Source organism: Nomia melanderi, chromosome 3 (genome assembly GCF_051020985.1).
Source record: "Nomia melanderi isolate GNS246 chromosome 3, iyNomMela1, whole genome shotgun sequence".
NCBI lineage: Eukaryota > Metazoa > Arthropoda > Insecta > Hymenoptera > Halictidae > Nomia > Nomia melanderi.
The window spans coordinates 6,530,230-6,555,568 of NC_135001.1; the positions used below are offsets into that span (position 1 = coordinate 6,530,230).

The 25,339-nt window shown below is 41.9% G+C and overlaps 1 protein-coding gene across 2 annotated transcripts in view; it reads right to left on the minus strand.

The window, feature by feature from the left end:
• The window catches only part of Con (leucine rich repeat protein connectin), a 358,673-nt gene that overhangs the window by 307,424 nt on the left and 25,910 nt on the right, over positions 1–25,339 (minus strand). Inside the window, exon 2 of one of the 2 annotated variants that reach the window (XM_031987823.2) lies at positions 3,792–3,879. The exons of the other annotated variant lie outside the window; for it this stretch is intronic. The gene's annotated coding sequence lies outside the window, so the exon portion shown is untranslated. The remainder of the gene's footprint in view (positions 1–3,791; positions 3,880–25,339) is intronic. 2 annotated transcript variants of the gene reach the window in all.

Consider the following 25,339-nt stretch of genomic DNA (forward strand, 5'->3'; position numbering starts at 1 on the left):
TAACGTGGAGAAATTCTGATCAGTCCGTGGATCGAAATGTCAGTGGCGGAACGTTCGGCAGCTGTAATCGTTCGTTTGGTCGTCCTCGGGTCGGGCCAATATCCGAGGCCCGCCGTGGAATCGGCGGATGTAGCCGGCAACGTAATTGCCGGGTGAGAGCGTCTTTCAATCACGACTGTTCCACGGAGAATCCTGGAATCCGTACCGCGGTGGAAAAACGTTCGCGAAGAAACGCTCGTCGAGAGGTATGACGCGATGCGTTGCGACCATTGTGCCACCATCCAGATGGATCCTCGCTATACTATAATTACCTTTTACAGGCAATTTGTATTAACCGACGTATGTATATTATTAGTAACAACTTATTAAAATAGAAAAAAAAGCAGAAAATAGAAAGAAACGTGTGTATTAGCAAACATCGACGGAATTTCTATTCTATTTGTGTCATAAGGAACCTCAATAATTAACACTAGATTTACGGAACTCGTCAATCTGACGGATATTGAATTGTGAAACAGTGATACAATGTATTAAAAATAGAATATTAGTACATAAAGATTGCGGGGAACACCATATGCCAGTAAAACAGCGTTGATGTAAACATTGTCTATGAAGTTTCCGTCGCTGTTAGAACACGGACCCAGCATAGGGTTGTCTAGGCGGAGGCCCGCAGGCTGCCGAACTCGCGCAAATATGTTCAAACATCCGTAATCTTTCCATGCTTTCTTCGAAGCTGCCTCCTTCGACTCGGCTGTACCTTCCCGCCCTACACCCCTCCGCTGACGGCCGCGTTCCACGTCCACGAGCTTTCAGCAGAAATTTCCAATAAGCCCGGAGCAAGAGTTGGCGAGCTTCCTGCGAGTGATCGAACCGTTTCCAGGGGAAAAAGTTTTTCTCGGCGGGCTCGAGAGCTTTTCAAGCTGGTCGACCGGCGATTCGCGAGGAGACAAACATTTCCAATCAACGGGCCGGAGCGGGAAAGGTGGGCCTCCCGCGGAAAACCGCATAGTTTTTACTGCGAGTCTCGTTCCCCGGCCACTACGTCACCGATCGTTTCGAATTTTAAAAGGGAATCGTTAAACTGCGTTCGTGACTTTCCGCTGTTTGTGTAATACTACGGTATTTTTTGGTGTTTTTGCGGGGTAGGCGTTGGGATTTTTGGAAGTTCGGTGGGTGATCAATCGAAGAAGGAATTGTAGAGCTATTGATGATCATAGAATTTGAATAATTATAGAATTATTAGTGATTGTATATTATTGTTAGTATGATCAGTAATTCTGTATTTAGTAAGAGTGAAAACTGCAGGATTAAGTTGTAGAAATATAATGCTATTCTGGAAGATTTTCGTGGATGTTAATCGAAGTTATTGTTCCTTGATTATTCGTAATCTGTCGGAAAGTTAGATTCAGGTCTTACAGTGACAAATGTTCTCGATTTTTATTTGTTGGACGGCGTACTGAGTCTATTATGTAAAAGTGCTGATGGACCGGCTAATATTTCTGTCTTAACAGAATTATTGAAGTTCAAAGAAGGGAACTGCGAAGCTAATGCAGCTGCAGAATAGACACAGAAATCCGTGAAGTGAATTGCGCTTAATGGACGGAAGGAAAAAAAGGGGGCGAAATGAATTGTGTTGCAGCTACAAAAGCGCAGGAAGTTACTCCGTTGACTGAATTAATTACAGTACATTTGTAATAAATGCGTTAAATGCGAAGTTCCGTCTGCTCGGTGGAATTGGATTACATTTAACTGATTTCGTTACTACTTTCAGCCGTTCTTGTCGGCTCCATCGGCAATTACTAGAAACATTATCCTTCCTCGACCACTGACAGCGCTGTCTGTTACGACAACATTCTAATTCACAGATGAAACCACACCGCGACGATATTTCCGCCGCAGGGACGAGCAAATCCACCTGTGCGACGTTCCAGTCAACGCCAGAGTGCGTCCGATTACCCTTCAGCCGAATCCTAGATTCCTAACCTGCAGTTCGCTGTCTCCCAAGTGCTTCCGTTGCGTTAAACGCTAGATTAATTCATTATTACATCGTAATTACACCCTGAACAATTGTTCTTTTGTTCTTTTTCTACAAACATGGCGTAAAATCGGGGATTACTAAAAAATCTAATTATTAAAAGAAAAAGAATCCCTAAGAATTTCTTATTATTAGAAAAAGAATCTCCAAATATTTCTAATCATCAAAACAAAGAATCTCTAAATATTTCTAATTACTCAAAAAAGAATCCCAAAACTTTTTTACTTAGCCAAAGAAAGAAACAATCTTCAAGGCAATTACAGATTACAATTGTCGCAATAGATATTATAATAAAATATTGAGTTAGAATTGTATTCAGACGAATCTAGTTTCAATGTCCATTCCATGGAAAAGTCCTTTGTACGAAAATCACAGCAACGGAAGGACGATCGTTTGCTACTTATGAATGAAGATAGCTATTCAAAGAAAGGTTGCGAACCACTGACGCACGGTCTAAAAGGAACCATAACTCCGCGAAACATTTTCCTGCGACGATTCCATGACACACTCGTGCAGTGGGACCATTCGGCTTCTCTCGTTATTGTTTCCTGGGCTGGGGACACGGCGGAAAAGCAGACGCAATCAGGGAAAACGAATGTCGCGCCCTGACGAGACATCTGGCGACCGAGGAAATCTAATTTCTAAGCTTTCATTCGCCGCCCGCGTTAATTCCTCCTTTTCTAACTCGATAAAAATCGACGATCGAAAAATTCGGACCGCATCAGACACGCCCCCTTCGCGTTTTCTCGTCCGCATTCAGGACCAATTACAGTCGAAGGGTCGCCAAAATTCTCCTCGAATTCGAAGTTTATTGAAACTGACTTGTTAAGTACCCGACCGATTCCGTAAACAACTTCCAACGAACCTAAAATATTTTGTAACCAAATATCAATGATATCAAGATAGTTATGTCGATTCGTCCTGTGACAAGAATATTGTCTACCATTCCTTCTACCGCAGATATATGAGGAAATTAATTTCATTAATTGAACCATAGACTCCAATAGCGAAGTACGCATTTAATTGTAGAACAAAAATGCTTCAATTGAATTTGAAATTAATTAGTGGTTCCAGATATCTCCTTCGGAGGTCTGTTACTTTTATTAATTGCCACGGCATTCCATTATGCCCCAGTACTATTTGCTATGGCGCGAGGCTAAACAAGTCACGAATAATTCAGAAGAAACGTTAGGCTATCTGAGAAAATATAGTGTGTTCCCAATTCAATTATTCTTATTATTCTCATGATTGACATCCTTCGACAACACCTTCTACTCGTTAAATTTATGTTCAACATAATATTAAATGTAACAACACTAATAACATTGATAATCTTAATAATATTAATAACATCCTCCACACAATACTAAGTACTTAAAATACTGTGAAGACAATTCGATTAGACACTTCAAATTCAACGAACAATGAAAAAGAAATAATACGAGCTCAGTAAATTAAAGTAGACCGAGGCAAACCACATGACGAATTGAATCGAAATAATAATGGAAGTTATATTCCAAACATTTCTCACTTCTCACTTCTTATATGCAAATTAAGATTCAAAAATTTTTCTTCACCTTTCGTCAGTGGTCTTCCATTATCTCCACTCCTTCATTCTCAAAATGAAGATGATCCGATTCGCCTCGGTCTACGGTGGTGCTGCGGAAAAAACCCAGCTCGATATTTCCTTATAAATATTTCCGTGCGCGTGGCTTCTAGCGTAACAAGAACACAACGAATTTGCATCATCGCTCACCGAACGTCGACCGCCTGCAGAAGATCCAGGGTACGTCCCACGATGTTCGTGCCTCGCAATATCGTCGAGTGGACTCGTTTCGGGGCTCCTAGAAAAACGAGAAGACGAGTTTGTTTCGATAATTTATGGAGAAAGTTCGCGAACAAGCAGAATCTGGTGGGACTTCCTTTCGCCTCGAAACCCACCCCCGCTCCCTCTGTCCTCCTAGCATCTAGATCGAACTTTACGCGGGCTAATTATCAGGGAACACCGCGGTAGCAGCTGTAAAAATTGTGGAAGTTGGAGATCGTTATCGCGTGGCGCACCGCGCACTATGGAAACTTTAAGTGGGTCGATTACGAGAGATAACGAAATAATTTATCGCAATACCCCGTTCGTGCCTTTGAGTTAGTCACAATCGCGGTGACAGATATTCAACAACAGACTTTTCATTTTTCATTGAATGCTGATTATTTTCTGATGATGAATCAATGATCATTGAATAGTTCTTTGAAGATTTATAAGTAATAGTCGAAGATTTCTTATTGAACGATTGAATAATTGTAACAACTGTTGATGTTGGTCAATACATTATCTTGTATAAGGTATCGTGATAGTTTTTTTATGGTTTTTATCTAGAAGGAGATAATTAAACCCTTCCCATATAGTCTAGCTATTATGATAGTTATTAATAGGCTTTTGGTAGATAAGGTATCAAGTTGGAAAGGAAACATGCAGATATTGAAGAAGAAAATTATTTCGTTGAAATAATTCGTTCATTGATATATTGTAGAAAATTGATATTGTAAATTGTAGAAAATTATACAAAATTTCGTGCAGGGGTTAAATTACACTTATTTCACGAACTGGACTAGATTTTCACGAATTCCATGAATTGACAAACCAAAGAACGTAATCAATTTTATGAGAAATTTATAATAATATTTTCACGTTTTACTGTAATAAGGAAATAATGAACGAAACAAATTTTAGTTTAACTACACAAAAATTCGTAGTGAAGTTATTCAGCTAAAGTTGCCTTTATTAATAATAACTTGCAGTACAATTTGTAGAAATTACTCGAATGTATCCCCATGTTTCATTTCAACTACGTTGAAAACCTTTAAATTACCACCAACAATTCGTAACTAATTCAGCATCAAAACAGTAATATTCCTAACATTATTCGTGATAAACATATCTCTAATTAAACACAGAATACCTTAAATACATCCTTCAAGTTACAACCTTAATCAAATAATCTATTACTCTGGCTGAGATATCCTATATAAATTCTCCCAGAAGCTCCAATAATTTACAAAGAACTGAAATTCGACGAATTGCACTGGTTTCTCAGAAGGATACGGATCACCGTTCTTTAACGAGGACACGAAAATCGCAGCAGACTTTCGTTTAACCAACTACGAAACAATTAATCCCCGCAAGACGCAGAACAATGACTCGATTTACTATAGGGAGCCAGAGTTTCGTAGACATTCAAGTGAAAATCCCTCGACGCTCGTTACGTCGAATTATTATTATTCTCTATGCGCATTAATTAAATGTTCATGATCTCCCGGAGTACTTAGGGCACGGCATTCGACGTGCACGCGTCGCGAAACACGATTGCGCTGCGAATCACGATAAACGAACGTTGTAACAACCACCTAGCTCGCGGATCAGCGTTTTATCAACTTCCAAACTGTTCCGCGAGCTATTATATCATTCGCCAGGCCGACGAGCGTGCACGTCGGCTCGAAAAAGTCGCGGTAACGTATACAAGAGGACGTTGTTAAAACCGGAACGATAGCCTCTTTTTTATCTCCGCTCGAATTCTGTATTCCACTTGCTTCTAAAAATCCCTGCCTCTTCAACGCGTTGAATAACATGTGATCATGAACGACCAACACTGACAAACGTTTAATATGCTTTACACAACGACTAAATTTAAGAAATATTTGCTAACTGAAGTTTATTAACTCTGATAATTATTTTTCATTTTCCACGCATTCCTGAACACATTAACACCGATTAAAATTGGATTGTCAGCGACATACGGCTAATAATATAAAGTACAAGCAGTATACTCGAATATTTAATGATCGCAATTAATATCAATTACCTCGGCTTATAAATGGTACAAATTGAACAAACGCGAATTATAATAACTCGAGAACATCGTTTAACAGTGGACTCAATGAAAAATTATCCATTTGAACGTGTTACCAACATAAAGAACATTGGTAGCGGTTCAAACATTCGCGTAAACGACTGTTCTTTGACAAAGTATCATGTTGTTTGTAGGAAAATCGATTTAATTGTTATTAACGTTCGCCGCAGTACAATGCGCGAAGGAACGCGGAAACCTTCGGGTTCTTCGGAGAGTTGACGCGGAGTTTTTGCGCGGCAATAATGTCGCGCGGCTCGCCGCGGGCGATCTAATAAATCGGGAATCCACTTTGCCCGACCGTGAAACGAATACTGGCCGCGGGGCACGCGGGGAATGATACGTGCGCATTAAAGTCTCGTTCGTGCCGGTGTCCTCGCGTTCGCGCTTGAACCGGCCGGCTGGTCCGAAATCTATCTAAAAGAGAAACGACACGGTGTTGGGAGTGCCGAATAAATCATTATTGGTTGGTTTTCACTCAGAGTGCACGTGCGGGAAAACCACTTTCCCTTGGGAACGGATAAATTCTTCTATTAAATAACCGGGCATTTTTTAACTTCCGGTATATAGAATTGAAGCTTGGAGTATGCACTTTGATATGCAAGTGATCTGAATGAAAAAGAATGACGTTAACAGATTCAAACTCGTGATCGATCGTTGAGAGTGCCAGCGGTTCAAATTCATTCCCAGAAAACGCAACGATTTTTTAATTGACTAACTTGATATTTTTTGAACTTTTGGTATATGAAATTGAAGCTTGGAATGCGCACATTAATATGCATGGCGAGGTTGAGAAAGAATGACGTTAACACATTGAAAATCGCGATCGATCGGTCGAAGTGCCGATGAGTCAAATTGTCTTCATGAGAAGAAGAGAATTTTCGAACGGGAAAACTTGTAACTTTCTTGACTTTCTATATATGAGATTGAAAATACTTCAAAATAAAGTGGTCCTTTTCAGGAATAATCATGCTGGCACATAGAAAATCTCGATCGATCATGAAAGCTTGATTCCTCACGACTGCGTGAAACTATATAATTTGAATAAAATCTTTTCCAAAATCGTAGGATATAATACAAAATTAAAATGATTATTTACTAATTGGTGTACTTAAACAGATCACGAAGCAAAGAGCCAAGGCACGAACATCTTATCTATGCTATCTAAAACCGTCTGGTCGTCAAGCACTCTCGAACAAAAGAATAGGTTCGCCACCAGCACTTAAGCAGCCTCCTAATTTCTATTTTCCCCAATACCCGGACAATGACGTCAGAATTTTTCACACGCCCACCATAAAATTCGTTAATGTCCAGCTCACTGTTCGCCGGTGGCACTTTTGTCCAGCGGATAGTGATCGTGCAAGGGTTTTCCCGGGACTGTTTCCGGTAAGTGGATAACGATCGGTCCGCTTTCATAAAATTTAATTATTGTTATCGGGAAATCGATTCCCCAGGAGCGGACGTTATCGCCCAAGAAATTTCTTTACACCAATCGATCTCGATAGGATTGAAATCTCTACGATCCAATTATGAACCATTAAACATTCGAGAGGGAAATTAGTAAGGTTATTAATCTTACACAGGCCGGCACGGCTCCTCGGGATCGACGATAAATCCTGCCCTTGAAATTCACTCTCTACAGGCGGAAACGTGTTGCCATCGCATTTAACCGATGCCCCTGTTTAACCGATTTCACACTATCGAACGGCATCTTTATTACACTATATCGAAGACATAAATGGCTATTCTGTTCAGTACTGAGCACTGCTGAAAGCTGAAGAATATAAAGATCGATCGACGGTTAATAAATCCATAAATACTGAATGATATCCTTTAAGTAACTCATATTTACACATTAACAATCTCTATACAATAATACTAATTCTACTAGATCTATCGTTTCTCATTATTTCCTCCAAATGTCTTAATTTCCTGTACTATTCAATTACTATACCAAAACAAGAACAAAAATTAGAATAACTACCCCTTAAAAATTTCAAAAACACTCGATACTTCAACTATACAATACATTCCATTATACTAAACCTATTATTCCTCATTATTTACTCCAAATATCTTCATTACATACAATACTGTATTCGATTACTGTATTAACAAAAACCGACACTAATTTCCTCTGAAAACTCTCTAACGACAAAACTCAAACTATCCGATGCACCCCATATTAGACAGCACAATGCTCGCCCAATAGATGAACATAGTAGCAAAACTAAACGTCACATCCGACAAATAAATAATCGAGCAGTCACCCCGTACAAACATCTCCACCCCCGATTCCCCGTTCACGGAAAGTCAAAACCCTCGATGCTCCCCTCCCGGAACCGACCGACTGCGTCCGATTTACACGGTGCTCATTGTCGCATAGCGATTCCCAAAAGCCTCCCGGAAATTTGTTGTCCCTAGAGCAGTCATCAATCTCCAATCGATTCACATCTTGTTAACTCTTAATAATACCGAGAGGACACCCTTCCAGGGTCGCAGTTCATTGTATGCCGGGAAAAATGTCGCGGGACCCGTCACGCACCGCCAAGTGACCGGCGGAGTCGGGGAAAACGAGCCGATACGCGCGCAAGGGGATTTCGTCGAATGTGTGCCAGGAGTGGCTGGAAAAGATACAAGGGGTGAGAAGTCGGCAACGCGGGCCAAACTTTTCCTCGATCGATGAATCGTTTGACGGTGACTTATGGCAGCCAGCCGACCTAAAGGTCGTCGCCCATTTAACAGCGCATCGCCAGCCTCAGCGTGTTCACGTTATTCACACGTATTTTAACCCGTTGCAGTCGATAGAGTGCGGAGTTTCTGATGTCATCTGGTTTAATGCAGGAAGATTATGAAGTTTCATGTTCAATATTCAATTTTGGGTAGAGTATTAATATAATGTGTAAAAGAATTGTATGAAAAATTATTTGGATCTTAATGGAATCATATGTACAGCGACTTAACACTTTAAAGTTGATAGAGTATGAAGTTTCTAATGTCATCTGGTTTAGCGCAATAAGATTATAAAATTTGATGTTCAATGTTCAATTTAGCGTATTGTATTAGTAGGGCGGAATATTGAAATTAAATAGTTGTGTTCCAAAATTTATATGATTTCTCTTTAGGTTTGAGGTAAAAAGTATGATCGATGTTTCTTCGAAAAATGATAAATAGCATCAACGATCTTCTTTTATAATTACTGAAAAGATAAAGCTATCATCATGAGAAATTCTTCAGTCAAGTAGTTTAATAACGCGCGAACTGACATACGAATCAATCCAAATCTCGATAAACGCAATCTCATAGTTTCATAAACAGAGTGCAAACTGTAACACTGAGTACAATGTACCATTGCCTTCCGTTAATCTTTCCCATCTGTACAAAACTGTATTTCGTCAGGATCGTTTTCTTGTTGCGTTACCTACACCCACTTTCTTCTGCTCTGTCCTTTATCCCTTCGGCTCGGTTCGGTTCGCGCGTCATTAATTTTAACGATCGTTAAAACGACAGCGTGACGATTGTGCGTCGGCCCGTCTTCGAGTCACGCGAAACAAGGGTCCGGGCACGGGTTGATAAATGGCGAAGAGGGAGATCGCGAGACGGGAAATGGAGAGGACGCGATTCGCTCGAAATTTTCGGGGTTGCCAGCGACGTGAGGATCGCGGGTTTTAGGTGTACGGGTTTCGTTGATGAATATTCTGCTGCGTTATTTATGAGATTGTCGCGTTTAATGTTGAATGTTCGGGAATTATCAGGCGGTGACGTGCTTAGAAGTTCGGGGTGTATATAAATTAACGTTTCGCCGACGGAAATCGATGTCGCGCGGTGAATTAAAGTACGATGTGGTGTTTTGTACACCAACATTGCATCATTTATATTCTCGTTCCATTCCTTACACACGATAAACAAACTATACAAATGATATAAGTCTTAGCAAACGTTAGTAATCTAAGATACAAAAGATGTGTGGTATTAATGGTATTTTCAATATGTTTTATTTAAAAAAAAAACACAGGAATAGATAACTGAATAAAATACAAATAAATAGAAACGATATAGCTCGCAGTGTACAGGTCTTTTCTCTTCTCTAGTCAACGCAACTCTCTCAAAATCTCTCACCATCCGCACTTAAAAACCACTCTCTCCCCCACAAGCATTCTTCTCACTCGCACTCATCATAAACACTCGAATGCACCCCTGGAAAGCTGGCCCTGCAATCTTGGGTCCGTGACGTTGTGCAGGCCACTTTCCCTCGACCGTTTTACAGCCTGTCCTTCACTCACACTCATTCTTACATTCACTCTTCTTAAAAATACCTTAACCTACGCTAAAAATTCTAAATACTACAGATGATTTTTCAATCATTTGTTTTCGCAAGAAGCTAAATACATTTCGTATCAATAAAAGAAGCGTTCGTTAGTGAAATAAATTTCCAATTATTGAGTTAAAACTAATAGGAAAGATGTTTAATAAAAAAGCATCTGAAACCACGTCACGTGGTTTCCAGACACAGACAGGCAGCATCGGGTGGAGGAAAGGGTGCATGGTCGGTGTTCCAATCAACCCCATCGCAGTGATATTAAAAACGAAGTAGGAGGACGTTTCCCAGGTCCTCTAAACGACGCGAAGGTATTAATAGAAAAAAAAAGAAAAAACCTGCGAAACTCTACGATAGACATTTCCATCAGGCGCGAGCGATAACTTCTGATCATTTTTCCAGTAATTGGACGCCATGCGGACGGCGGAGTCGGCGGTGGCGCGACGTTTAAATTCCATCATCGCGAGGGCCGAGCCGGGAGATCACGTAACGCGGCCTGAAACGCTAAAATTCTTCCGAGGAGGCCTTTAAATAGCTCGATAACGAAATTAACGGGTGATATCGGGAGCAGAGACCCCGGGAATGATTCTATTAGTTATGCGAGCGCACGACAATCTTCCTGATAAAGTAGCAACCATCGTCAAAGGGAGGGCTGAAAGAGAAGAACAATTATTAGAGGTGGGTTACCTGAAACCTCGAAATCTCTTGAAATGTGAAATAAAAATTATCTAAAATATTATAAATAAACAAGAATTAACCAGAAACTAATACCTTCTCAAGAATATCAATAAATCGAAAACAAAGTGACAGCATTCGTAACACCTTCTTGAATTCTTCCTCTACAATCGTTGAAAGGACAACGGACACACCTCTGAGAAATTCCTAAATCAATTACTTTACAACAACCTGAATTATAAATCAATTAAGATCTCAATACTTTTCGAGTGTCAATAGAAGAATTTGAAAAAATCAATCTCCTCGGTAATTCCAGCGTTTGATCGACCGGATCATTCCTCAATTTGTATTCTATGCACTCGTGTCTCTCCGAAATGCGCCAAATTCTCCGTCTAATTATTATTGGACCGGGCTAGCGTCGAGCCCCCTCGATTTTCGAGTGTGTGTCGGCCGTATCGCGGGCCGACGCGGATAATTGCACGGCTCCCCTGCACGCACGTGGCCGCGCGAAACAAAAGGCGGCGCGCGGTGCATTCTCGAGTGGAGCCGATCGCGCTGCTACCGCTGCTTAGAACTGCAAGTCCATTTAAAGGCTCAGCGGACAGGAGCCCAGGGCAGGAAGTGGGGATCATTATACAAGGCGCGGTGCACTCGTGGCGAGCGCCAGAATCAATAGATCGCCGAAAAAAGAAGGAGCTGAAAGGATTTTTGGCACGCGCCGCGTGACGCTGGCAGCTCGCGAACTCGCAATTAACGGGATTTTGGCAACATTACGCGCGGCCGGCGAGCCTAGTTCCGCGGCCGCGCTGAATCACAGACGATTTAATTAAAGCCTTCCATTCTAATACGATTCGATTCCACGGACATCAACTGCTTCGCCCCTACGATTCCTTCCTTATTGCTTTCCTTTCAGTTTCTAGTGACGGACGCAATCAAAACTGCCACGGAACGAGTTTAATCTTTCGCAGTCGAACGGAGCTATCACGGTGACGTTGAAGTTTGATATCTTTAATCGAAAGATATGGATTAATGATCTAATTACTTGGATGACGAGTGATTGACGTTCTATTTTCTGCACGACCGTTATTTAAAGCTTCGATTCTTCATTTAGCTTTTTGTGGGATGCAGTTTTAGGAGTTTAAGGAATTCTCGTTCGTATGTTTGAGAAAATAGGAATACGTAGGTTAGTAGCAATGTTGCTGGGACATTTTCAAATTCGAAGAAGTAATGGAATTTTTGGTAATGTTAAGTAATGGAAAGTTAGGATAATGAAATTCGATAATCGGAGAGTCGCAGAGGACTCGATTTCATAGGAGAACGCGGATTCTTGACACGATATTTCGGTAACTATTCGACGATGGGAGAAGTATTTCGATGGACTGAGTAGGAGATTTCTAGAGAGGGGATGAATCGCTTGAATGCGTGGAATTTGGCGAGACAGCGCGTTAAGAATTTAAAATTTTAGGGACAGTCCTGTGAATGTTTCGTTGATATTTGGGTCACCGAGGTGGTTAACGTTTTTTCATTTTCTAACTTTTACCGGGTATTGTCTTTGAGGATATTTAATTTTATTCGGGTTTACCGAACCCAGGCTGTAACAGACGATCGAGAAATTTTAAAGTCACCCTTCCTCGGGACTGGCAGCCCGCCTACGGACAATTCAAACTTAATTAACCGACTAGTCCGAGTATCTCTCGAATTTCAATCACCCCGCAGCCCCGGTATTGAGACCACGCGGAACTATTTCCGTCTATCGGAACTACTGTACAATATAATTCAATCACACCACTCCGCGGATATTAATTTTATCGAATCACTAGCCACTTTGAATTCACAAAATCATTTATTCGTGTGCGGCAACTCGTATTTCTGTATGTAAATCGGGAACAACGGAAATCAAATTGAAATTTATTTTTCTCTGTAAATTAATAATATATTTAACACTTCAAAAATTACATTTAGTAAAAGTATATGATATAATTCGTTGTACATTTCGCATTATCATTGACAATCTATTCAAACATAAAATAATGACACGAATAAAATTTAAAGAAAACTCAGTTTGCAAACACACTCAAACAATCATTTCCAAAAACTCCTTGACACTCGGAAACGTTACACAATTTAAACTCCTGCGTCAAAAGCGCTCGAAGAATTTTTATACGCCATAAATACGCGAAGTTTCACAAGTTCCCTGATTAAATCTAACAAGCGAGTGTCTCTTAAGGAGCTCCTCGGGAGCAAAGCTTCCGATTGTTGTCACGTTTTTGCATACTCCGGCGTGGCGCGGGTCATTCAGAAGACGTCGAGCAACGTTCCCAGCCCTCGAAGTTGAAAAACACTCTCCGGCGAGCAGCAACAACTCCGCAGCCTCTCGAAAGTGAACAACGCGCTGCGATTCAATAACGTAACTTCGATAAACCTCATCCACCGAAACTTCGCCCCAGCTCTGCCGCCGACCCTCCCGACTTTCCCGGCCACCTACATTTTAAACCGAAGGGTGAATCATCGCCAATACCACCTCCCCATCTTCCTGGACCCCACGGAAACTTCTTCCGCCCCTGTTGTAAGCCTTATATTCGACGCCGTCTAACTCGATAACTCGATAACCGACGCCTTATCCGCGAGGTGGCGAGTAAATTTAAGAGCCCGCTTAAAATTCCGCGCCTGGAGATCTTTCTTTCAATGGATACGGGCCGTTAGTTGGCCCCAGAACCGAATAAAGGATCCGTATACACGGCAACTCCCCGGATTCGACTCGACTGTACCGAGGTTTACGTTTCTGGCTTTGATTCTCTTTCAGAAAATTCCTATTGTCGGACCTCCACGTTGCTAATATCGTTCCTCGTGTTTTACTTTTTGAAGCGTATTGTGTGCAGGCGTGGAGCAGGGGTCGGTAACCCTCGAGTCTTTCATTTGAAATCTGTGGCTCAGCCTGAGTAAAGTGATTACACTTGATCTTAAATAATTTTGATTTAATATTTAACTTATTCGAGGATTAATATTTGTAATGATGTATATTACGAATTCATGATTTTGAATTATTGTGAGCAGATGTTTAGGAATATTAATTTTCTTAAATGTAAAGTAAGATTACGATTCAACCTGAAATGTTGCTTAAATTATGAAATGTCATGGTTGGTTCGCTTCTTGAGAATTATTCCTATTGTGTTATAGTAATGGTATTATTGAGATCCAGGAATCAACTTTCGTGACATCGGATTAGGAAAGAAATGGTATATATTGGGATATTTCAGAGAATGTGTTCTGCAGTTTTTGTAATTTTATTAACATGGGGGGTTGCGTATAAAATGTTGGAGGGGTGAAGATAGTTTTAAAACGTGAGACAGAAAATTATAAGATAAATGTTCGCTGCTGATAAGTTTGGAAATCTTTCTTTGAGGCTCACTCTTGCGCGAGCATAAAGCTTAGATGGATCTTTAATAAAGGATATCGAAGAAACTGCAAAGTCTTGCTACTTAAGAACCACGCAATAATATTAATTACAAAAGTCAGCCAAAGCACAAAGTATCCAGGCTTATTATTTCATTAATAAGACGCAACTTCGAGCCCAACTTCTCAAGCCTCTTTGTACGTTGATGGTAAGCGTAGATTAAAAAACTTCTTTTCGTTATTCGAACCTGTCTGCTAGAACCTAGATGCTTTTAAGTATATACCTGTTCACTTACGTGCTGTATTATAATATTAACCAACAGAAGAAAGTAAATCAGTAGCTTGCAAAAATGGTAAAAAATGTTCTTTTGTATTCAAGATCATCCTTTTTGATTTTCACTCCTTTATTCTATACGTTCGAACGATATAGTAATAAATGGATTCAATATTTAATAATAAACTTAAGAATATTTTTAATCGGAGATACTTTCCTGCAGCCTGAATCTAGAAAGCAAAGGAAGAACGGTTCCCTAAACTGAGAACTGTTCAACAATTTTACTCGAAGTACCTATTTATCACGAAGTTTTCCAGAATCACGACTACAAAAGAGAGGCTGCTAAAAGGCGGAGGAAGTTAAGATATAAAAGCTTCTAGCTCATCCAACATTCTTAAAAGACGAGAAGGAAAAAGGTGGGGCTGTGAACGATATGTGGGTTTCAATGTTTCTACGTACGCCTGTTATCAGTGCTAAAAACACGTATCACAAATATCACAAAAATAATTCACAAAAACTAAAATTTTAAATCTGCCACTATAAAGCAGAATGGACTTAACAAACGAAACCACATATTTTGTGCTAGCAGCGAATGTGTCAAAATGAAATTTGTCATTGCCATGAAAGAATAAATAATATTATACAGCATGCTCAAATTTGGCAATGAAAACTAATAGACGAACAGTCCCAATGGTCAATCCCACCACTCAAAGTCAAGCTTCTTCAGAAAAAAGTCAATGAAACCGTATCGAACATCCCAAATTGATGGAAAAACACCGTCCGCCCGGCCCGCGGAATCAATCACCGTCCGACGGGCGTGTTATCACTTGAAAAATGCGGGCGAAAGAAAGAAGCGTGCCGAAACCGCGGAACGGAAGTCGCTAAACAACCGCCAAAGTCGTGTATACGCCCGATCAGGCTGGCCATTTTAAAAATTCTACCGAAATCGAAAAATTTTTGCTGTTTGAAACAACTGAATATGTGAGGAACAATGTCTCACAAATTTTTTTACCCTTGGACCACTCGACAAGTATTGAGCTATCCCCAAAGACAGGCATTCTACAGATGGCCAAGCTAAGTAGCTAGGTGTCTAAGAGATAGAGAACCAGATGGCTAAGGGCCTAGGTAGCAAGGCAGCTAAATTGCTAAGAACCTAGGTAGCTAAATTGCTAACTATCAAGGTAGCTAAATTGCTAAATATCAAGGTAACTAAATTGCTAATTGGTAAGGTATATAATTTATATGAGTAAATTTGTTGTTATATGCCATATAATTGCATACTACTGTATATTATTATATTCTATTCTCATATTTTCGTGTAGAAAATCAATATAAAGATGCATTTAATTTTAACCGCACAGATCGGGCAAATACCCCACTGCGTGGCGCGCCAGGCGACCGCGTGAAATCCCAGCAGCTTGGTGGAAATGCTGCATATATCATAGCCTTGGTTTTCGGCTGTTCATACATCTCTCTTCCGGCAGAGTTTAGGGGTGAGAATAAAAAAAAAACGAGAAAAAGAAAGGAAAGAAAAAATATATGAAAGGCGACCGAAATCTAACCAAATGCGACTCCCTCGGGTCTTTGCGCCGGCTCTTCCCTCTCTTGTCTCTTTTTCACCAGTTCTAATACGAAGAATGGGGAGCGAGCACGGGTGTGTAATAAAATCAAAATTTGTCTGTGCGACTATGAGGGATGGAGAAAGTAGATGCGCAAAGGGTGCAAATGGAGAAGGAAGGCAAGAGGAAGAGAGAAATGAATGTGACGGAGAGACACTTATAGAGAAAAAGAGAGCAACATAAAGGAAGAGTAACTAAGATAATAGCACAGAGTGCAAGAGGTAAGACAAGAAAGTACGTGAGAGAGAAACATAGAAAGCAAGAAATAAAAAAATAGAGAAATAAGGGAAGATAAAGCTACATAAAAATAGAGCGAAAGGGATGAAAACAGAGAAGGAGAATAAAAAAGACAGGTAGCCAGAGAAGAGGTGCGAAATAGGAACTAAACGACAGAAAGATAGAAAGAGAGACATACAAAATGAGCGGGACGGAGAGAGTTGCAGCAAAAGGTACGAAACGAGGGGACGCAAATCGTAGTGCAGAGAAGGCCGACGGAGCAACGTCGACACACAGGGTGCTGGGGAACAACCAGTCTCGGCTTTGTCCGAGGGCAAGTCGCATGTCGGCCGTGCCGTCTGCGACTATACTTCATAGCCTCGCGTCGCATGCAAGTTTAATCTTGTGGAAGTAACGCAAATGCAGTGCCCGCGCAGGCACACGGTGCGCCCAGCCCGGCCCAGCCCGGCCCAGCTCGGCCCGACCCGAGCCCGCTGCCTGAATAATGCATTTATGTATGTGTCCGCGGATATGCGCCGCTGCTAACGCGAATCCCCCGCGAGGATACCGGCCTCCTCACCTATTTTGCAGCCACCCCCGCCATCTCACCCCTTCATCGGCACCCTCACTCGAGAAGCGAAACGCGGCGGCCACTTCGAGGCTTCGATGACCGGCTGCCGATACGACCCCCATTCCTGTTACGATCACGAGACCCGTCTCGATGTCAACCCTCGCTCCCCGGATTAGATGATCCTTTTTATTCGCCGGTTATGTGCCCATCCTCGGCTGGCTCACGCAGCTATCCGTGGAAGTGGAACGTTAGTAGGAAATTGGGAGTTCCGGGTGATAAGGGTAGTGAGAAGATGGCACAATTTACCTTTATTGCGGTGATTTTTTATTCGACCATTGAATATCAATGTAATTAGAATCTTGAGGGGTCTCGTTGTGCACGGGATTGTTATTTTAGGGAATGATGAGGTATTTACCGTTCGATAGTGTAAGATGAGTTTGAAGGTTTGTTAAAGGAGAAGCGGTGCACTGTGTTTCATTGTAATTTATTATTCCAATGAAATGGTGTATCGATGCAGGAATTCGTAGAAATCCATTGTACAGAGGAATAGTGTTTTCATATAGGAATGTTAATATTTCAGTATTCACAAATTATGCAAAGTAGAGCGAAAGTTTTGTAGTGAGAAAAGTATGCTTTTCTGTTAGCAAGTTCGCTGGCAGCGGAACGAATGACCGAAAGCCTGTGATAGGTTGGCGAAAGATGAAAGAGACAGATAGAATGGAGAGAGGGGACTGTATACTTGTCCCGCAAAGTCCATATTTGTACTCGCGCTTATTGTTACGGATAACATTCGCATAGAGGTATCCGGGACACAGGGGCATCGATTCGCAAATAATGGATGCCGCTCCCAGCTGGAAGCCGCAGTAAATCCAAATATCGACACCGGCTGCGAAACCCTCAGACCCACAAATTTTTATCGGCGACAAAATTGATCCGAAGCATTCGGGACAAGTACCTTATCACCTGGTACATCCAGTAGAAACCCCGAAAACGAAATATTTTCCAACTATACGCTTGGCGAAACATCGTGTCGAACACCTGAATATTTCCTTGGGCATGCTTCCAACTTAATCCAGAATAAAGTACAATGTAATTGAAAGAAAATGAAACGCAAGCAATACAGAATTACACTTTACATTCCATTGAATTAATTCATACAAATCTGAAATTTACAGATCAAAGATCAACATCGTTACATTATTTGGAAACTTTCAACGAAACCCTAACCGAGATTTAAAAAATTTACAATTCGTTCCAATTCACACAAGACAGATCAAAAAGACCCATAGTTGCAGATATTTTCAGACGTCCAATCAGACTACTCGGCAGCCTCAAAGCTAAGCCTCATCCCCTAACAGAATTGCTGGAACTCGTCATTCTTTCCCCTCTATTTCCCATGATTCCCATCATTTTCTCATTCTTCGATCCAGAACAAACTAGATAGCAATAACAGTATTAACTGTTCTCGGTTCCCGGATCGATCGAACCTGAATTTCCCGGCATCACCGAAGATTCCGAAACCGTTCCATCATCCGCATCCCGGAGCCGAGCCCAAGTTCGGCAACTCACCGCACGATCTGACGGCAGCGTCGGTAATGCTGCAGAGTAGCCTCAACGTCGACGAGGGAGCTGTTTGATATCGATTCCGCACGAAGGCGTCGAAATTTCCTAGGGGGGTCCGAGAGCTACCCGGAATCCCGGTACCCCGTGGTTCCGATAGAATCTGCGGGCTCTTCGAAAACTTCACTCCTTCAAACTTTAATTCGGCCACGCGTGTGAATTTTCCTCGTCTGATCCTTGAGGATCCGCGGGGTTAGAAAAAAAAAAGATATATCGCGAGCGGATAGAGAGTGGTACGCGTGTCCCGTAAGCTCGGGCAACTTTTCATGGACGCTGAGAGCCAGAGGTCGAACCGAAGTTGCCCTCGAGTATATGGATAAACTTTGGATCCCGCTGACCGTGGAGTTTTCTGGTTATTTGCATGCGACATGTATGCTCACCCCGGAAATTGATCCACCGACTGCGCCCGTAAAACTTCGTCTCACCGTGAAACACTTCATTGGAGCCGAGATTAATGCCGGCCTGTACTCGCGACCCCTGTAGATTGTCTATTACCACGGCACCGCGTCGCTCTTCTTGCTAAACTTCATTCTGGATTTAAAATCCTGAGATGTCAGTAAGCGCTCCGGGGTGGTATAAACCTAGAGCATCTTCAGTTACGGTACTTGGTGTTTCTTAGTGACTAGCACTGAAAACCTTTTATTCATCGTCTGACTTCGTTTGTATTATAATCATCTTTTTGGATAAACCAGGCTCTAGTTTGTTTAAGCTAGTTACTTAATTTAGACTTTAATTAGTAGAGAAACATTTCCGTTAATGATAATTGATCAACTGAGGGAATGTTATCTATAGGTCTCAATTGGTGTCACAAGTTAAGGGTTCATTGTGAATAACTTGTGGAAAGAAGGGCTCTAGACCAGAGGCGGCCAAACCGTGCGCATGCGCCAAACGTGGCGCCCTGAATGATTACAAGTAGTGCATTGCATTCTTACGACTACTTGTTTCTTTTTTCAAGTGCTTCAATAAACGTGTGTCCTTTGAACTCGCTTAAATGAATTAATTTAATTGCAAGATTGAGCTATTCCTTTTTATCCCTATTTTCCTACCCCAACCGTGAATGTAAGAAAGTCGAAGAGGTGCTCGAATTGTATGGCGCACATGAACTTGTCTGTGAACAAAATTGGCGTATGGTATGCAAAAGATTGACCAGCTCTGCTCCAGATGGATTTCTATATTCGATTACTATGTATTGTACTAGACGTATTAATGACAGCAAAGTATAGCCATAAATAATACTGAATCTTCCTTTAGAGACATCCCCTTCCATCACGCTCGCTTACAATATCAAAAAACTGCTCGATAATCAAATCAATCGACATTCCATTCACGTCCACATTTGCATCACCTTAACATGAGCAATCACAAAAGACAACTTCATAAAACCTTCACACAACTCCAGCGAATCATCGACGATCATCCATCGTCGTCCGCCGTTAAGTTCTCACGAGGCAGCCGATAGCCGGCTTAAACGGGTAAAATGCAATCGGAGTGGAATGAATCGGCGTGAAGCGTGGCGAATCAATTCTGTCCGCGTTTTCCAGTCTCCGTGCTGTCAGAGGTACGAATACCCGAGGTCGGGTATTTAAGCGCGTGCTGCGCGGACCGGCAGCCCCGTTCACGCGGGTGATGTGGGGCAGGTTACATTATTCAAAAGTATCGGCGCATTGCAGGCTATGTAAGGGGCTTGAATTATGCACGATTTATTAGCCTTAGGAGAGACTCCCTCCGCGGTGATTCCAGCTTGTGTACACACTATATCTCAATTATATTAGCCCCCCGGAAAATTGATATCCCCTTTCTCGCTGGTGCTGCGATCCGCTCGTTAATGCCGTCCTCCCTCGCGAATGGGATTCCTCGCAATTTCATTTTTACTCGCTCGCGTGCGCCAGCGACAAAGAGCTGCATAATACGTAAGACGACGGGTTGATCGAATCAAGGGACCGTGTAAAAGGGAACGACGCCCGCGACAGTGTTTTCATTCCTGGAAACAAGGATTCCCGGTTAATATTTCACAAATATATCCACGTCTTCTTCCCTTCCCATCGGTGACTCGCTGCGGAACGCGTTTTTCGAAGCGTGAGCTCGAAGGAAACGCGTGAGAATTGGATAAAATCGAATTGTCGTGTGCGCTAGGTATATTTCACCGGTTACAGAACGCGAAGAGTGAAATTCGATTAGCTCGAGCGATTTTTCCGTCGAACGGAAATAGAGAATCGGTAATTTCGTTCGTGGAAGTCTTATTAGGATTGACCAGAAATTTGATCTGAATAATCGCCAGTAAATCTAATTTTCCTGTCGGATAACTATTTCCACGGATTGAATCAATGGAACCGGCATAACCGGAATTTCGCTGGCGGAAGTCGCGAAAATATCGATGCGAATAAAATGTTCATCGTCGATCGGCGATCGCCGCTTCGAAAGTGTCTATTAAACTGGTATGAAAGCTATTAATTGTGCTTGGAAGGGGAACAGCGGCGAGAACGCGACGACAGCATCGACGAAAATGCGGGGCGAGTATATCGCGTTCCGTTGTCGATCCGCGTTCGATATTTTATCCGGTCGTTCCGGGATTCCAGGCTTGGTCCACGGGGCCCGTTATTTCATCATCTAACTTGGCGACGCGCTTCCGTGTTTGTAATGGGAATCGCGTGTCCGCCGCGAAATCATCTCGCAATATCGAAATTGCGAGCTAATGTGCATGACGAAAATAATATCTATGCGAACGATCGCCGTTCCGGTTTCCGTGTACCGGTTGGTATTATATATACCTGTTTCCGGTGATTCCGTGATCGATAACCCTTTAATTCGCGGATCGATAGATCGGTTCAAGCAAAAAACGCGATTGAAACGCGTCCGTTAATTGGCCGACAAATTTATTTTCATTTTCATTTTCGCGATAGACAGCGGAGGGAGGCTTGATTGTTTATCCCGTGATTAATGGAGTATCGAGCGAGCACGGGTTAATTGCGGAACACGATAAAGTAATGTAAATACGGTTAATCCGTGTTGCGCTCGGCGTGTACACGTCAGCCGGCCTTTATTACATTAATTTTATGCGGCACGACGACGTCCGGGACGGATTCCTACCGTTCCTCGGATCCGTGTAAGGTTAATAAGGTAACCAATCGTGACGCGGGGGAATATGGAGCGCGCGTCGCGTTAACGAAAAGTAATTTGCTTGCAAGTTCGTTGGATATTAGACGAGAATCTGCTTCTCGTTTTGGGAAGTAACAATAGTAGATTATTTTCTCTTCGTTGGATAGTAAACTCTGTTGCATTACAGTTTATGAATTTAATGAAAAGAGGAGTACGTTTATTGTCACCTCGCGTTTCTCTTCGAAACGCGAAAACGATTACGCAGCGTTCGAGAGAAATGAATAACTAATTTTAGGAAACAATCGTTTTGGAGAAATACTCCTTTGCCCACTTATAATATACCAAAGATAATGAACAGTAAGATAACATTATTTTCACGCGGTAAGCAGAAATAATGGAAGCTAGATGAATGAAACATCGCAGCAGTTAGACTTGTTCCAACATTAAAAGCGAAGTACAGAAAGTGTAGAGAAATTTCTCAAGTTAGCAAAGAATAGATATTAAACACCACTAATCACAAGCTTACATTTATTCCTGCGACGGTCAGATGTAATTCAACCCAGCCTGCAAACTACACCAAAAATCCTGTTACCACAGATGTCAACAAGCTAAGTATTAAATACATGCGAAAAGAAATTCCACGGTTTCCTCGTCATCGCAGGGTCATCGGCATTATCCATTTATTTATCCGCGTGTACACTTATCGTGTTTTACCACATCTGATGGGAGTGGGCTGTAGGGTATGAAAAATACATTTGCATGGCCCGGTGAAGTGCTCAATAATTCTGCGGCCGGTGAAGGAGCCCCGGCCCCGACACTGCGTCCATGAATGTACATAATAATCTTTTCGAGAGGGCGAGGCGGCAGCTATGCAGAAACGCGCAAGGTGGGTTGGTACCGAGCCGCTACCGCGGTATACGCTCCGGAAATGCACACACGTGCACGCGCAAACACGGTAATCCCGTAACAGGCCGGGCCCAGCAATCCCTTCGAGTAGCTTAAAAGCACTCTGCGAGCTTAGCCACGGACATTCCGAATTCCTATTGCCGATCGCGTATGAAAGAACCGGTTCTCATGGGTCGGCGGGTCGTCCACCTTGCACGCCTGCATGCACTCCGACCCAATCACCGATGCACCGTCGCGTGTTCCCGGCCGGGCCGAATGTTTGCCGAAATGGGGAAAATCGGAATCAATTGGTCTAGCTGCGATATTAGCGCACGATGGAAAGTGTCCCGTTCAAATGGCTGATGATGGCGTTCGTTGGGGGGATTATTCATTGGAAACGAAAGGTGTTCTGTTTATGGCATTGCTGGCGGTAAGGTGCTTGTTTCGAGGCAGGTTTGTTGTAATAATTATGTATTCGCTTATAGGGTACGGAAGGTATTTTTGGTAATGATAATTTTGGTAGTGGTAATTTTCGTCATGGTAATTTTGGTCATGGTAATTTACTAATGCAGAAGGTCAATATAGTAACTGTCGACACGAGTAAATCAAGCGTTAATGTAAAAATACATACGTTTGTTTCTTTGTAAAGTGCGAAATATGAATATTGAACTGTAAGTGAAGTGTTTGTGAGATTCATAATTACATAAAACACGAATTCCAGTAGGATTTCATGAAACATTGCCTTACTTTTGATTTATTCACCACAGGAGATTCAATTTTATTTTAGATTAGTTTCTTTAACTTCCATGCCCATGAAAATGCATATATCCGTACGTTGTCGCAGTTGGTTTACAATAAAACAAAGAAGACTACACTGCTCCAAGCTTCCACGGTATCCACGAATATGCAGACGGCCGATATCGAACAATAATAATTCTCGCGACACCGGGTTGCGCGTACATGACAAACAGCGGTCTCATCAATCCACAGAGCCACGAATCCGCGTCGGTGCCCGGCGTTAGACCGATGCGTTCTGCCATCGCGAGCCACGGGGAACAAGTTTCCACACTCTGCTCGCAAATTCTCGTCGCGAACGGTTTATAACGTGCAGTAAAAATGCAGATGCGCCCCGTAAAGATAGACAATGTAACGGGACGGACGAGTAAAAACAGTCGTAGGCGGGATGCGCCAATGAAATATGCATCCCGGATCTCGGCGCGGCGCGCGTCTTTTCGTGTATCGCGCTTCGAACCAGACGATTCCGCCGGAAACGAAAATGTCCCGCGGGCGAGTATCTTTGTCGTCGATCACGGTTTTAGCCGACAAACGACAAATGAAATCCGATTGTACGGCGAATGATAAATATTTCATGCTGTGCCTTTGTGATACCATCGCAGGGAACGATATTATGAAGAATTTATTAACATTGGGAAATCACTGTTAATAAGTTCACGTAGCCAGGTTTACTGAACGTTTATTGCATAGTATATTCTATTGTCCTCGGAAAAATTGATGTTTGTTTAAAACTTGAAAGATTAAAAGTAGGCACTTGAGATACGCTTTCGTGCGGTTGCACGAAAATCGACGTAAACAGTTATCGAATGTTTGTAAAATCCAATATGCGTCAAATCGACGCGTTTCGTAAACCTCTCTTCTTTCTTAATTAAAATTTCGATATTCAATCTAGTCCACATTTGCAAAGAATTACCCAAGATCCGATGAATAAACTTTGCAGACTATCTCGATTGACGATCAGGATCCTAGCCGACAGACACCGAATGAAATCCAACTGTGCGACAAATGAAAAATATTTCAAACCATGTAACTGACAAAAACGAGAAAAGGAATGCACGCACTGGTAGCCTGGGGAGTGTCGAATATCGGCTCGTTTTTCTAGGAGTCGTCCGGTTCTTTCCCGACACCTGTATAATTCGATTCCCGAGACCCGGTTCCGGGGATTCGTTGTCTCGGGACGCCTGGGGAATAAGATTCCCGTGGAGAGCGGCAAATGGGATGCGCGAACCTCGCGCCGTTTACACAAGAATGGATCGCAAGAGATGGAAATGGAAATGCGAGAGGATGCACCAGCTGAACATTCGACAACTTCAACAACAAGCATATACTGCGCATTGTATGTTTCTAATCATTGTACAAATCGAATAGTCAATACTATAAACTCTTTTCACCTGAACATTGGCATTTTCTTTCAAACTTCTATACTTCTAATTCGTTAATGAAAGTATGCCATAAGAAACGTTTATATTCTGTAGAATAAATAGTATTTGTCACGCTATTTATCTTTCCTCTTCAGTTCTCTTTCTCGTGATTTTACATGTGCATTTTTCTCTCTGCATCTTCATCACTTAATTAAACTTTTGCGATCGAGTGCCGCCGTAATGGGGACTTCGAGCTCTGATATCTAAATTCGAATTAAATAAATAATTTCATTATTCAAATAACGAGAGACTGATATCTAACTTTATTTTTATAGCATTCAAGACTTCGATACATAACTCAGCCTTTTTAGTAATAAGGTTTTCGAAAGCTTAACAAATTCTGGCCCGCAGAAAGCTAACTACACCCTCACTTAACCCTTCGCGGACGAGTGTGTTTCGGCGAGATCGAATTGTCATATTTGTAACACTAAATAGCAAACAAATGATTCGATTACCCAAACAGCCATAGATCGGTACTTAGTTTCCTGTTTTTAATTACATAAGCCATCTATTGATAAT